A 6,319-nucleotide genomic window follows, 5' to 3' on the forward strand; every position below is an offset into this window, starting at 1 on the left:
AAACTAAAAAAATGAAGAAATTTTAATTGTGGTCACCATGGTGTGATTACCACCCATATAAGATAAAATCATTGAATAAACAAGATGTGAAGATAACCACAGTATATAACTAATAATGCTTCCCAAAAACTAAAAAAAAAGACACTAAATCAAAAGCTGATCAAAAGTAACCTCTTGAAACAAACAAACTAGATTCAAGTTAAAAAAACAATTATACAAATCCGAAAACAAACAGATTATAGAAATCCCAACAACCTTATCATCAAGCAAAATCAGTGGTTATGATGCAATAAACTTCAACAAAAGTAAAAATACCAGAAGGGCTCGATACAACAGCTCCATGATGCAAGCAAGACGCACAAAAGTAAATATCAGAAGGGCTCGATACAACAGCTCCACGATGCGAGCAAGACGCATGCATATTTTCCTCATAACAAAAGCCAAGAAAGAAGCCTTCTTCATGAAACACTAGCCAAATATCGTGAAGCAAAAAATTCATAATAGAACTCTGCAAACAACTATGCACACAACTATTTATGTTCTTGAAATCAACAGAACTATCCAATACTAAAACCAAGGCATCAATCAACCAAATCTATATCGGATATTGGAAAAGCAAACTGAAACCAACTCGTCTGAAACCAAGACTCCAACAACCCGAGATTGAAATCAAGTCGGAAACTTAATTGATTTATAGAAAATTTTGCTCAGAAAAGACCATTTTCTTCATTATCTGCCTCACCATAAAATTTATAATAGCAATGTTGGCTGTAATTATCATAATGACCCTACATAATAAACATTGTCATCATGGAATTGCCTTGCCAATATATTACTCTTATAAACTTTAGATGCATATCTTAAGAATAGACCATCATCATAGCATATATAAACTATGATAACATCTGCCTCATATAATCAAGAAAAGAACTGATATGTATACCACTTTATCTTTAATTCCATCACACTAGAAATATGTAGGATAGTCTCAATCCATCAAGGTGAAATCATTCACATTATCCCACTTATAAATATGTCAAATAAGTATGCATTAGCAATCAAATATTCAATATAACATGTAAAATGTATATATCATAGTCTATAAACTGAATACTAAGCATGTAAAGTCACGACTAAGATGCGTGAAGATAGAGATAGTAGAATTAGTTTTGCACAAAAGAAAGTTTAATACATCTGTCATAGTTAGTAGGCAAAAGGATGAGCAATCATCTAACTCATTTACATACAAAAATAACAATACTAGCATTGATTTAATTAGTTAGTTTCACAAAAATATCCCAAAAGCATCCAACCCAACATTCCACCTCACTAATCAATAGGTTGACTCTTCATAAACTCGGTCAACACCTTCTTTTACATAATAGTTGACCTCTCCATAAACAACCTAGCTTGTGATTCATTCTCATACAATTCTTGATAAAACTTATCAAGAATTTCTATGTTAAATTCGTCATCATGTGCAAATATAGTTTTTACCAACTTCTCCATCCAATGCATACTCACCATGTGCATAGATGATGTGAATTATTTTACCTCATTTACTATCTCACGCATAAGCATCGTGACCTCACTAGACCTCCCTCCCTTTCCTTTACGCATCTTTGACACATCTTTTTTAGTTTTGTTCACACTAGAAGTTGGATTGGAGTTTGAGGTCATAGTGGGGACCTTCGGTGGTAGAATATCATTTTCATCTAAAGAAACATAGCTAGGCGTGTTCTCCATTGGCATACTAATATCATCATCATCATCACCAATATAAAATGTGCACTACCATCAAATTTATCCAACACATCTACCACATAGTCTCCTCTAACAACCTCATCTCCAATAATAATTGTAAGATCTTCATAATGTTTTATGGGCTTGTTGATGTATTCTCTAAGCTTAGAACTATTGATACCCTTATCCTGCATAGCTTAGGTATATATTAAGTCCATATATGAAAAATAAGGAACAAAATGGTAAATATTTGATTAAAAATGAACACAACAAAATGGTAAATACCTCTAGCCATCTATCAAAGCAAGCATCATCCATAATTACCATCTTCTTCGCATCATCCCAACCGGCACCGCTTAAGTTATGATATTTTTGCATGTCAAAATATCTATTGTGGATAGTTTTTATACGGTTTTCCACGTTCTCAGTTTGAAGGTTGAACCTAATTGTTCATTGATATGAATGGCGGCCCGACGATAAGTGGTTTTTCTGAACTTCTTATCAGCATTCATTCCATCTTTGGCACACTTTGCAAGGAAAGGAATTAACAAATCATCATGTTTACTCTCCCATAATTGGTTAACTCTTTCATTGCAAGTATCTTTCTTTTTAGATTTATGAGCATGCGCTTTCTTGTTCCTCTTTGAGTTAGGGGATGAACTTTCATTACCATCAATATCAATAGCATTTCTCTTATTACTTTGACATTGTTAATTAGGTGACGGAGTTTCACCCATGCTATAACTTTGACGTTGTAAAGTTGGAGGAGCATTTAACATATTCATGAATGAAATTGGTGGTTGTTAGCCCATTCCCCAATAGTTAGTATCTTGCATTTGGAAATTATTCCAAAAATTAGGACATTGGTCAACTTGTGAAGAATGATAAGGCATAAATCCCGGATTGAACGCACAAGGGATTGATGAATTCCTTAGGGTTCTAGGAGATGAATTTGATGTCGTACTCTTGCCTTTGACCTTATCAAGTTCCTCGCAATTAAAGTTGTCAGTCATACCTAAAAAATAATTATAGAGAAATACAAAAAAAAAACGTAAGTTGAGGGGGGAAATGCGTCCTAAGAGAAAAGTCCATACAACACATACTAGTAACATACAAATGCTTCTCAATGAACCTTATGTAGTTTTACACACGTTATCATAAAATGAAGTACATGAAAATAGAAAAATTTATAACATAAGACAACATCTCTAATACATTGCATCACATGCCTATTTCATTAGTGTTCCCTCCCTTATATTTTTCACAATAATCAACCCATATTTCCTATGCTATTTGATTTATATGATCCTTCCACATGTTTCTTGATTGTGTTTGCTCCCTTTGAGTTTGAGGTTGAGAGAAATCAACAATATTATCTCATCTTCATTAGCAACATCACCTTCATCATCTTCAATATCAACAGCCTTATTGAATATGTTATCATCCGGATCAACCATTGCAATATAATTGTGAAGAACCGTGCAAGCTAATACGATATCCACTTGTGCGCGAAAAGGATAATGAGAATTTTGAAACGATTCTTCAATCAACCAAATGTAGCTTCAGTCTTAGACCTTAAAGAAGAATGTCTAAGATTGAATAATTTCCTTCTATTTTTAGGTGTTCTTCCTATTTGTTCCTTCAAATGGTAATGAATACCACGATACGGGGAGATAAAACCCAACATGGTCGTGTATCCCGCATCACACAAGTAATACTTCCCTACAATTTGCATGATGTAAAAGTGTTTATTAGAATTTTTTATTATTTTATTGAATATCATTTATTAAGTGAAGTAATTACTTAAAATTGGAGATTTAATAAAATTACCATCATATACTTTCAATCCATGAGGTTGTGGCCTAGACAATGCATCTTGAAGGACTCTATAGTTATCTACAGAACATTCCCACCCAGCTAATACGTAAGTGAACAACTTGTTTGGAGTACAAGCCGCTAAAATATTTTGTGTAACACCTTTTCGACCACGGAATCGTGGAACAAGACTGGCAGGTAGCATAGCATTAATATGTGTCTCATCTATCATACCAATACAATCCTAGAGAATAAAAAATTACTATTGAATCTTTTTTATTAAATTAAATGAACATGCTTTTAATCACAAATTAAAGAGAGAATATCTTGAAATAAAAAAAGTATAGAGGGTTGTTAAGGATCTTCTGTGGAACTTCATTATGTGCTTGTCTCAAAAAGCATGGACGTGTGTGGCAAATTGATGTTGGGGATGCACAACCCCCCTGATGCGATTTGAAAATAGAGATTTAGGAGAGAAGAGAGAAAATCAAACAATCTCAAACACACAAGATTTACGTGGTTCGCTTCTCAATGTGAGAAACTACGCCCACGGCCGCCGCAGGAGAAAAATTCACTAATTTTCGTCTTAATACATCATGCCCTAATCAACCCTTTTATAGACTTAAGGGTTTAACAGCTAAAACAGGAAACAGATCAAAACAGGTTAAAATTCGAAACTGGGCCAAACCCCGACTCCGGTCGACCGCCGCACCACGTGCGGTCGCCCGCGACGAATCCTATTCCTGATCGAGCTCTCTGGACTTTGGGCGGTCGACCGCAGCGACATGCTCGGTCGACCGCGACGAAGACAGAACTCTGGCCTGCTCTCTGGACTTTGAGCGGTCGACCGCAGCGCCACATGCGGTCGACCGCGATGAGCTCCTGGCCTGTGCACCCAGCTGTGCACATAAGCGGTCGACCGCCGCGCCATGGTCGGTCGCCCGCGATGCAGAAAACTGTCTCCTTCGTCGTTTTGCTTGAACTTCGTCGTCGTCGATCATGTTCCTCCTGTTCCAACTTTGTTCCTCCTCTCTTCTGAAGCATAAGGCATGTCTGATAGTTAGGCTTCACATATCCTAACAATCTCCCACTTGGAGACTAACTATCAATCTCTTTCAGCTCTCTCTGCGGCGACGGCCTCCATATCATCAAGTGCTGAGGCCAACTGAAGTTGAACACAACTTCAGTTTCTCTGTAGTGACAACCTTGGTAAGCATATCAGCTGGGTTCTTGCTTCCTTGAATCTTCACAAGTTCCAACATGTCCTCGTCCAACGCTGATCTTATGAAGTGGTAGCGGACCTGTATGTGTTTGGTCCTTGCATGAAAAGCGGGATTCTTTGCCAAATGAATTGCGCTCTGGCTATCACAATGTAGGACACTCTTCTCATTTTTCTGTCCCAGCCCCTCCAAGAAACCCTGCAACCATATCATCTCCTTGCTTGCTTCTGTCACAGCAACATATTCAGCCTCTGTCGTTGATAAAGCAACGATCTTCTGCAACTGAGAAACCCAACTAATAGCTGTAGAGCCCAAAGTGAATATGTATCCTGTAGTGCTTCTTCTCTGGTCTATCTCACCAGCATAGTCTGCATCAACAAAACCCTGCAGGACTAACTTGCCTCTTCTGAAGCATAAACAATCTTCTATTGTACCTCGCAGGTATCTCAGAATCCAATTTACTGCTTCCCAGTGCTGCTCTCCTGGATCTGACATAAATCTGCTCACAGCTCCCACTGCATGGGCAATGTCGGGTCTCGTGCATACCATGGCGTACATAAGGCTTCCAATGGCTGAAGCATATGGAACCTTAGCCATGTATTCCTTCTCTTCATCAGTCTCGGGGCACTGCTCCTTAGTCAATCTGAAATGACTAGCTAACGGTGTGCTGACGGCCTTAGCACCACTCATCCCGAATCTCTCAAGCACCCGTCGAATATACTCGGCCTGAGATAGTCGTAGTGTGCCCAAGAGTTTATCTCTACTGATCTTCATTCCCAATATCTGCTTCGCTGCGCCTAGATCCTTCATGTCGAACTCACTCGACAGCTGCTTCTTCAGTTTCTTGATCTCTGTCATATCTGAACCGGCTACTAGCATGTCGTCGACATATAGAAGCAAGATGATGTAACTGTTGTCGAACTCTTTGACAAAACAGCAATGATCAGCATTGCATCTGGAATAACCGTTCCTGTGCATGAATCCATCAAACTTTTTGTACCATTACCTTGGAGCTTGTTTTAGGCCGTACAAGCTCTTCTTCAATCTGCATACCATCTTCTCTTTTCCCTTCTGAGTAAACCCCTCCGGCTGCTGCATATATATCTCTTCCTCTAGATCACCGTGGAGGAAAGCTGTCTTTACATCTAGCTGCTCGAGATGTAGATCTTCAGCTGCAACAATACTCAGGACTGTTCTGATGGTAGTCAGTTTGACTACTGGAGAGAAGATCTCTGTGTAATCAACTCCTTCTCTCTGCTGAAATCCTTTAACCACCAATCTGGCCTTGTATCTCTTGGAACCATCATGTTCCTCTTTGATTCTGTACACCCATTTATTGCTCAAGGCCTTTTTCCCCGTTGGTAGCTTCGCAAGTTCCCATGTCTTGTTGGTGTTCAAGGATTTTATTTCATCTTTCATGGCGAGCTCCCACTTGCTCGCATCATCCACTCGAAGGGCCTCATCATAGCTTTCTGGCTCTCCACCGTCACTCAACAATAGGTAGTTGAGATGAGCTCTGGGCTGTAGTGATGGATACTTTG

Source organism: Asparagus officinalis, chromosome 5 (genome assembly GCF_001876935.1).
Source record: "Asparagus officinalis chromosome 5, Aspof.V1, whole genome shotgun sequence".
NCBI lineage: Eukaryota > Viridiplantae > Streptophyta > Magnoliopsida > Asparagales > Asparagaceae > Asparagus > Asparagus officinalis.